Source organism: Epinephelus moara, chromosome 20 (genome assembly GCF_006386435.1).
Source record: "Epinephelus moara isolate mb chromosome 20, YSFRI_EMoa_1.0, whole genome shotgun sequence".
Classification (NCBI taxonomy): domain Eukaryota; kingdom Metazoa; phylum Chordata; class Actinopteri; order Perciformes; family Serranidae; genus Epinephelus; species Epinephelus moara.
In genome coordinates this window covers 43620595-43630468 of record NC_065525.1, presented here as the reverse complement: position 1 = coordinate 43630468, position 9874 = coordinate 43620595, and the positions used below count along the sequence as shown (strand labels likewise).

The following is a 9874-nucleotide window of genomic DNA, read 5'->3' as shown; positions in this document are numbered from 1 at the left end:
TGCTCTTCCTGAGGTTTCTACCGTTTTTTTTCCCCGTCAAAGGGGTTTTTTTGGGGAGTTTTTCTTTATCCGCTGCGAGGGTCATAAGGACAGAGGGATGTCGTATGCTGTAAAGCCCTGTGAGGCAAATTGTGATTTGTGATATTGGGCTTTATAAATAAAATTGATTGATTGACTTTGCACCCACGCACAACGGACACACGGTGACGGCGGGGGTAGTTATGACGGTACTCCGCTTAACGCTGCCATAACCGTAGAGCAAGTGTGAGGCACTCCACAGGTGTTTCACCAGCCCAGCTGCCTTTGGGGCTGTTCTGTTGTCTTCGTGTTCCCTCGGGACTACTCGGGTCCTTCCGGTGACGTGCGGCTCCTCCCGAACACGGCAGAGCAGGGACGTTTGCAAACACACCCTAATTTCCAGATTTCTCGGCGTTTTTTTTCTTCCAGAGAATATGCGACATCTGAGTAAATATATCAGTGTATCATATTTCACATCATGTTTAATTGTTCTTAATAGGCGATTGTAGCCAAGTACCATAATGGCATGCAAATAAAAATGGTAAGTTCAATGTCTGGGCTGAAGCAAAAAGGTTGGGACTCTGGGTGCAAGCGATGCAGTCAGTGTTTTTTCCTTTCATGTGGCTCAGAATCGCCTTCTCCCCCATGTTGGCGATGTCAAACGATTTCACACAAAGCTTGCATCTAGCTCTGTGTGTGAATTGGGAATCCCTGGCCAGCCAGTATTTATATACGGTATTGTCAAGCCATCCATCCAATGATGATCTGAATACTTCCTCCACTACCAACAGTACTTGAGTAAATGTACTTAGTTACACCACTGGCATTAACGTTTGCACCTTCAACACGACCATGGCAGAAACGGTCACTAACAGAGTCACAGAAGTTTCTAATCCTGGAGAACAAACGACTAAAATACTTTAATTACCTGGGTCTATTTACTTACCTGTGAATATGAGCTGAACGTTCACATGACGTCTAACTTCACACCTTAAAGTGTATAATTATGGGTTAAATCCGGTGTTTAAGTTACTGACCTCTGAGCAGTTGTCTTCAGGTTTGTCGTCTTGTCAGTTGGTTTATCTCCTGGTGTTAAACTGGCCTCAGGGTATGAAAACAGAACTGTGACTGATTCTGTGTGAGTCAAACTCTTCCACAGCAGGGTGACCGACAAACTGAGATTCAATTCACCGTCTGAAGTTCAGTCTCTCCGTGAGGAGCTCCGGTCTCCTCCCACTGTAACATCACTGTGTCCCGACACAAGATGGCGCCGTCGACTCACTGAGACTCCGCTCTGTTGTTTGTGTGTCCCGTATGTCCTGGTGCGGTAAGTTACGTGATAAACGTTGAGGCTATTTTAGCGGCGCCGTTGTGACTGAAGACCACAAATTTGAAAATAAAACAGTAAGAAAGAAATTAACGTAGCTTACTATGCTTTCGTAGCCTGCTCCTCGTCTCTCTCCTGGTATCAAAACACACCGGAACTTCCCGCTAAACATTCGGCAGTCGAGTTGCATCAAGGGTAATGTAGGCGACAGGTTTTCACACAGAGGAAGAAGGCATGAAACTAAAAGCATAAATATTTAGCTAAAATACCAAAAGTAAAAGTACTGTTTTTGCATGTTTTCCCATTTCTGAATCATATCAATATAAATACTGATTGATCATTAAGAATAAATATATTATACTATTGGATTATCAGTGATGCATTAATATGTAGTACATTACTATAAAGGGGAACACCACCTGAATCAAAAATTCCAATATGTTATTTTTATGACCAGGGAAAGTTCAATCAGTATTTGTGAACATGAGCTTCTCTCTCAACACCAGAAACAGGGAAGGAAGTCTCAAACTTGTGATATAAAGTCTGGAGCTGCTCCATACACAATGTGTGGGTTTGTTTTCTTCTTTATATCTGAATGAGCTTTTTTCTATTGTAGTGTTCTCAGTTGTGAAACAGAAAATGCAGAACATTCCCCGGGCTGCTCTCAGTGTCACCTACAACAACACTGTCTATGGAGGAGCTCCTGACTTTATAAGCAGGTCTCAGAGTAGACAGGAGATATTAAGGGGTGCAAAGGTAGTGGCCCAGGCTAAGCAGGGACAGTGGTTGAATTGGGAAAGTGTAGAGAAGAGGAAGCTTAGTTGGAGGGACCTGTGGAGTATGGAGGAGAATCGTATTAGATTTCTGGTAGGGGCTACATACGATGTGTTACCAAACCCCCAGAACCTAAAACTGTGGGTAAATGAGGACCCATCATGCCCATTGTGTTCAGGTACCGCAACCTTAAAGCATATTTTGTCAGGCTGTAAAGTTAGCTTGTCACAAGGCCGATATACATGGCGACATAACCAGGTGTTGAAATGTTTAGCTGCAGGCATCGAAGGGAAACGAAGACAGGTGAATTCAGAAGGTGTTAAGGATAGGAGTTTAGTAATTCAGTTTGTCCGTGAGGGAGAGAAATACAGAAGGGATAAGTTAGTGAGGAGGCAAGGGTGTGGCCGCCTAGAAGGTGCTTGTGATTGGGAAATGCAAGTAGATTTAGGGGGAAAGCTTGTTGTTCCCCAGGAAATAGTTTGTACCAAGCAGAGGCCTGACATAGTGTTGTGGTCAGTGAGTCAACGGATAGTTTATTTCATTGAGCTGACAGTTCCTTGGGAAGACTCAGTGGAAGAAGCCTATGAAAGAAAAAAGCTTAGATATGCAGACTTAGGAGCAGAAGCTGAGCAGCGAGGATGGAAAACTAGGATTTGTCCAGTGGAAGTGGGGTGTAGGGGATTCATAGCAAAATCAGCTGTCTTGTTCCTGGGGGAACTCAGAGTGCGGGGACAGAGTTTGAGGAAGACAGTGAGGGAAATGTCAGATGAAGCAATTAAATGTAGCCAGTGGATCTATAAGAGAAGAAATAATGTCAGTTGGGGCCAGCAGGGGGAACTACTAAGCAGGGTACATAACTCCTTGAGATCAGGTGGAGAGATCCACTTCCTCTCAGGAGGAAATCCAGGAAGAGGAAGTATTTAAGTGTGGGAGTGGCCTATTGGAATCCATTTTGTTTGAGACCATGCTGCAAGGTGAGTGTGTTTGCTGATCCTGTGAGTTAATCTGTTTCCTTTTACGTTAGCTTATATTGTAGTTATGCTATGTAGCATGTGAAACAGAGTATGGTGAATGTGCTAGGAAAGGTAGTAACAGCACTGTCTCTACCTGGAGCTCGCATGTACGGAGCCCGGGTTTGTTGAAGGTGGCGGTGCTGTTTGGGCTGACAAAGCCATGTGTAAGTAAGGTAAAGGAGATTATTGGGTTGGTGTGGGGAGCAGTGAGACCTGGCATTAGGGGAGTGTCTCTGGGACGCCAGAGATCACTGTCTAGCCTCCTGGAGGTGTCGTGGGACCAACTAGACGAAACACTGGTGAAAGGAGGTTCCCACCTGATGACCCCAAAGACATGTTAGTTATCACTGCTCACTGGTCTGTATAGTTAAGCCTTGCCATAATAGCTTATCATAGGGCTTAGGAGGTTATTCACTGAGTGCTGATCCTTCCTCTAGAGCACAAACTTCTTGTGGTTAATTTGAATCACATCACAAATTTGAGTTTTAGCTCTCTAGTTTTTACGAGAGATTTGTTCGTGTTTCCTAATCTGTCTGTCTCAGACCATAAAAATAACATGAAGAAAATGGGAGTAGTTCAGCTTTAAAGTAACAAAAGTAAAGTGGGCCATTTCAGGATCATATCAAATTCTAATTTAATTAAGAATCAATACATTATATTATTGGATCATAATTAGCGATGCATTTAAGTGTCTATCGTTGTAATGTTGCAGCTGGTAAATGTGCACTGCTTTGTAGCTTGTGAATTTTCCCCTGGGTTAAAAAAGTTTTAGCTTATTGTAAAATAATGCTTCATCATTTGTTTAACAAACTTAAAAACACTAACAAGTAAAACATGAGGAGAATAAACTGATGAAATAAGTGGACTGGCTCAATGTTTAACTCCATAAATAACAGAAAACAAATGAATGAAATAATAAATCCAAACAGATGATATATGTAGGAATACATGAATAAATGACAAGTCAGTCTCATGTCTGCAGACGAACCCACATGCCCCCTGACCTTTGACCTCTGAGGAGAACGGAGATGTGGGGGAAGGGTTGCTGTTACCCAACTGAGTGCACAACAACAAAGCGTCATCGGCTGGTTGTCATCCATCTGTCCCTTAGGGGCCCCTCTGACTTTATCAGGGGCCAAAACATGCAAAATGGACGATGAACAAAGGTTCCTCTGGTTCGTCTGGCTCTCGTCAGGTGGTACCTTTGCTTTTTCAGTTTCCAAAAGGAACACTCAGACATTTTAGGAAATTCAATCTGCCATTTATAGGTCTTTAGAAGCACCATAACTCCAAAATACACATTACTGAGGTTTAGGATTCAGAGAGAACTCAGAGAGCAGCACATGTATCAGACAGACAGCAGTCACATTAACATCCACATTCACCTGTGCAACGTTCATTTGCTGCCATACCTTTTTTATTGGTCAATAAATAAGCTTGGTTGTGTGAGGATATCTATTAAGCCGACTGCAAGTTCTTGTCAAAAGCACAAAATTACATATCACGACTATTTTATTATTTTAGTGGGATACTAAAACTAAAGATGTAAATGAGCCATGCTGCAGATAATCTAGTTTTCATGAAGCTCTGCTAAATAAAATTTGATGCTGGGCTGCCAAAAACATGAGAGAAAAACTGCTGCTGAATTCGAAATATTGGATAAAATGGAACAGCAGTACAATCATCTGAGAGAAGGAAGTTATTTGTATAAATATTATATAGTTGAGCGTTCTTGAACTACAAAGGTGTGGTGGAGTTATGAGAAATCAGCATGAGAGATTTTGGGTAAACTTTTAAACTCCTGTGACTGGATTACTGCTGGAAACTGAAAAATAAACAGCAGATTTTTCTCCTTCTTGTCTCAAATATTAAATATTACATAGTTTCCTCTGATGCAGCGGCCCGTCAGCAGTGATGCATCAGATGCAGGAGTTATCTGCATAAATTTCCATTCCCTCCTCCCATGTTTTGTGCTGCTTGTCTTCCATTTTACCTGTGCAAAACATTTTGTGGTTTTGAAGTGAGTAAGGACAATGTTTAAAACAGGACAAAGACTGTTAACTAGAGCAGTCGCTTTTCTTAATTTTCAAATTTCCATTTTAGCCCTTTGCTAACTTGAATGGGAATAAAATGATTTTTTTTGTAGGGCTCTCAAGAACACTTAAGAAATGTTATCGGACTGAATGGACCAAATCCTGGTGGTGAAACAAGTCACTTTGCGGGGGCTGGTGACAGTCAAAACATTTTATCCGCTGATTCGCAAATGTCTCTTTCACAATGTAAGTCAATGGGAAAAAGTCTTTGTGGACCCCATGGCATCACGTAACAGATCGAAAGTTGGCTTCAAAGCTCCACCCAAAGGAAAACGCACACTCTCCATCCACTGCGTCAAAATAAGTTCTGCAACATTTCCTCAGATAATTAACAGCAATGGGAGGATTTCCTGTTCACTAGTTAGCTGCTTGCTAACATACATGTTCACCAGCCTTCTGACCAGGCACACCATGATAGCAGAGATATGTGTCTGCAGAGCCTCCTGATTTATTTCTGCAGTTTGTCTTTAAACACAACAGGCTCCGATGATGAACGACCCTCAGCTCCCAGCAGCCGCCCACATGCTACGACGCTAATCACACTAATAACAATTCAATGTGAAAAAAACATATTGAGGCAAGTTAAGAGGTCAAAGGTCGGCTGTCTCTGGGCATGGTGAGAAATGTGTTGAGTCACGCCTCCCCGGCTGTCCACACACACACACACACACACACACACACACACACACACACACACACACATTAAATCACTGAGCCTGGTTAAGGGAAGCAGACAGAAACGCTCAACTGCTTTAAAATATATTCATGTGCTTAATATTCATGGGAGTCGCACATCATTGTCTGCTTATTGACAACAAAGAGACACCTGTTTCCATCAGGACTGAGGTCGTCTCTGTGTTTTGACTGAAATTTGAGTAATCTGAGGAACATTTAAATAAAATGTTAAATGGTAACACTAAACATTAAAAGACCACATTAAACAAATGTATTTGTCAGGCTGCCCCTTTAAAGTCGGAGATTTGACTGAGATTGCTTCAAGTCGAGCTGTCTGGTTTTTTTTCTGCTTGGAAGTGGTGAATTTACAGCTCACAGATACTTAATACGACACAGTCTCTGGCTTTTGTTTAATATCTAGCGTCGGCAGAAAATGTTGCGCTTCCGATCTGTCATTAGCTTGTTTACGATATTCCATTATTTCCACTGTTCAAACATTAAAGTTGTGTTTGAAAACAAACACAAAAAGAATCGTCGAATATTCGTATTAAACAAGTGAATCTGATCCAACCAACAAATACGGGCACATGCCTAATTATTTCATTAGACCTTTGAATGTTTTAGAAGCAGTCCTGTACACTTTCCATCATTTTTCACATTATCAGTATATAGATTGAGTGTCCTGTACACTTTCCATCATTTTTCACATTATCAGTATATAGATTGAGTACATTTGTTTTTGATGGATGAACTAGGGTGACCATATTTTGATTTCCAAAAAAGAGGACATGATGGATGAACTAGGGTGACCATATTTTGATTTCCAAAAAAGAGGACACTCGGCCGACCACGACAAAGCCTACTTAAATGATACTCGCAGTTTACTCAAAGATGCCTTATAATTTTAATATATTTAAAATTTATATGTATGGATAGAAAATTCAGTTATATTACAAAATAATATCTCTCAAAGACAGAAATTCAGATAGGCCCCAATAGGGGACACATACACACACTAGAGTGTGGCGATCCGAGCCCAACGGTACCCGAAATGTAGCTATAAATTGTATTCGGGCTCGGGTCGGATGCGGTCAGCTTTCAGTGAAAATGTAGTGTAAAAATAAATAAAATCCTATTGTCTGTCCTGTTTATTGCTTGGGCACTGTTATTAACATGACAACACCTGAACATAACACACACAGACACGCATTGGCTGTTTGTTTCTACCTCTCTCGGACCTCCAGCCGCCCGCCTCCGCCTTGATTAAACGCTGAAAATAAAATAAAAGAGGGAGACAGGTGTCTCCTATTTTATCTTATTTTGTTTTATTTCTCCCTCTCCTCTCGCTAGAAGCGTCGGACCTCCCGCCTCCCGCTCCCGCCCCCGCCTCAAACACGGAGGTCTCCCTCTCCGCAGCTGAGCACCCACGGCGCACGCCCAGCCTGTTAAATACCCTGTAACAACAACAGTGCTTTGGTCATTAAATAATGTCGGACTCGGTTCGGGTTCGGACAGAAATCTGCTGCCCGTGCCGCACTCTAACACACACACACAAACACACGGAAAACCGGACATTATCAACAGTTTATAAAAAAAACCCGGACGCCCCGGACGGGACGTGAAAAGTGGACATGTCCGGGCAAAAGAGGACGTTTGGTCAGCCTAGGATGAACAGTCTTTAAAGGAATACTTAGACAATTTGGGAGTTATGCCCTTTCTCTATCATTTTCATATTGAGACAACATGATCGATATCTTTTTTGTGTCTGTACGTCCAGTGGCTGGGTCTCAGTGGTTAGCATTGCGGCTTAGCTTAGTGAATACAATTGAAGTCAATAGGGGGTCAGTAGCCTACAGTAAAAGTGAACAAATAAATTTTACAGAAACCCTGAAGCTTGTATTTCTACACGTGCATTTAAAAAAACATGTTTAAACAATTCAAAAAACGAGTCCTTTTTAGTCGTTTTAGAAGAAGTTTGATACACGGAACTATAGTGTATTTACGCCCTGCGCTGTGATCAGCGGAGGGATACAGCGGTGAGCAGGCACAGGCCCAGACGTAGCCTGTAAACAAAACTCAGTTGTTTATTTAGCAACATATTCAGTTTATTATTGTTGTTAGTCACTATTAATTCTAATTTTTCATGTTTTGATGTTTTGTGTTTCTGTTGTAATATTATTATAAGGTGGAGGCTTCTAATAAGCCCACCATGGTTTTTTGCCTCTCCCTGCACCGTCTTGTCATCATTTGTTATGTTTCATGTGTATTTTAATTGTGCAAAATAAAGAACCTAACCTAACCTAAAGAACCTAACCTAACGATATCTCCGGACTATAGTAGCTGCAATGGACGACTTTGAACGCGATTTTGAAGAGTTTCTTGTAGCGGACACAGATCCAGAGCCATACCTGTTTGAGCCGGAGCATACAGATGAGGAACTCCAGGTGTTAGATGCTGAGCGGGCGAGAAGAGAGGCTGAATCCTCCGAGGCAGCAGAACAGCAAGGGGCCGAGGGGAGACGGAGGTCAGGGGAGGATTGGTGGTCTAGCTGCGGGGCTAGCTAATTTTTTTTTTCATGTTCCTACGATAAACTGGAAAAAACGCCCCAGGCCTGCAGGAGCTGATGGACGGCTTTCAGTCAAGTGAGTTATATCGCTTCATGATCGTCCGTGTCGTCTCTTTGTTTGCTTGTACCGAGTGACCTAGCGTACCTGTCCCAGAGCCAGCTGCAGCTGTTGCTCACCGGTGTATCCCTCCACGCAGGACGTAAACACACTATAGTTCCGTGTATCAAACTTCTTCTAAAATGACTAAAAAGGACTCTTGTTTTTTGAATTAATGTTTAAACATGCTTGTTTTAAATGCACGTGCAGAAATACCAGCTTCAGGGTTTCTGTAACGTTTATTTGTTCACTTTTACCGTATGCTACTGACCCCCTATATGCGCAACGCTGAGACCCAGCCACTGGACGTACAGACACAAAAAAGATACCGATCATGTCTCAATATGAAAATGATAGAGAAAGGGCATAACTCCCAAATCATCGGAGTATTCCTTTAAGCAGTTAATGCAGTCATTGGAATAAACAAGATCAATCAATCAATCAACATTTATTTCTATACCCTTTACAAAACCCAAAGGTACCCAAAGTGTTTAATAACAGTATCAAATAACAATGAAAGTACCAAATGAAGTACCAAAAAAAACAAAAAAAAAACACATTACATAACATCAAGTGGTGTTAAAAAAAATTTGTGGGTTGTAGTAGTAAGTAGCAATGTGACACATCAAATAAAACCATTTACAGAAAAAGAGGAAAACACACATTGATCAGAATCTAAAAAATCAACAATGTATTCACAGTACATCACCAATAATATACATTTGTTACATTAAATGAAAGTGAATCTTTCTGTAGAAAATCAGATGGTTGTTCTACTTTGTGTGACTGACGCTATTAGTTTTAGTTAAAATGAAATATCTCTGAGCAAACTGCTCCTACATGCTTGATTGACAGGAGAGATGATCAGAGGGGCAGAGTTTTTACCACCATAGTTAGGACAGGGACTGAAGTATGGGTAGAGTTTCTCAGTGAAGGAGCAGCCAGTAAAGGAGTAGATAAGAGCTGCAGCATCAACATCATAAAAGGAGACTAGACCCTCCTCATAATCCACAAACACCCCCACCTTCTCAGGCCGAGACTTCAGAGAGAGACTGACTGGAGGGCCAGCAAAAGCTTCGTACTCATTTTAATTCCTCAAACATATCGTCCAGTAACCATTCTGAGGGCTCAGTGTGATCTGTCCCTTCCTGTTGATCGACTCTCTGACCACTCCTAAATCCCACCCAGTCTTCCCTTTAACCTGAACCTCATAATAAAATCTTCCTGAAGAGAAACTCTGCTTTGCTAAGACACAAGGACAAGTATCAAATCTCTCTGGATTGTTTGGGAGATTCTTCTTTACATCACCAT

At 41.7% G+C, this 9874-nt stretch overlaps 3 protein-coding genes and 1 pseudogene across 5 annotated transcripts in view; 1 reads left to right on the top strand and 3 right to left on the bottom strand.

The window, feature by feature from the left end:
• Positions 1-1180, bottom strand: part of LOC126407737 (peroxisomal succinyl-coenzyme A thioesterase-like) — a 36982-nt gene extending 35802 nt beyond the window's left edge. Inside the window, exon 1 of the mRNA XM_050072916.1 lies at positions 1056-1180. The gene's annotated coding sequence lies outside the window, so the exon portion shown is untranslated. The remainder of the gene's footprint in view (positions 1-1055) is intronic.
• LOC126407742 (peroxisomal succinyl-coenzyme A thioesterase-like) overlaps positions 1-1195 on the bottom strand; it is a 16438-nt gene extending 15243 nt beyond the window's left edge. The window contains exon 1 of the mRNA XM_050072926.1: positions 1056-1195. The gene's annotated coding sequence lies outside the window, so the exon portion shown is untranslated. The remainder of the gene's footprint in view (positions 1-1055) is intronic.
• The window catches only part of LOC126407721 (E3 ubiquitin-protein ligase TRIM21-like), a 297595-nt gene that overhangs the window by 188781 nt on the left and 98940 nt on the right, over positions 1-9874 (top strand). The window lies entirely within an intron of this gene.
• Positions 8996-9874, bottom strand: part of LOC126407718 (E3 ubiquitin-protein ligase TRIM21-like) — a 363104-nt pseudogene continuing 362225 nt past the window's right edge.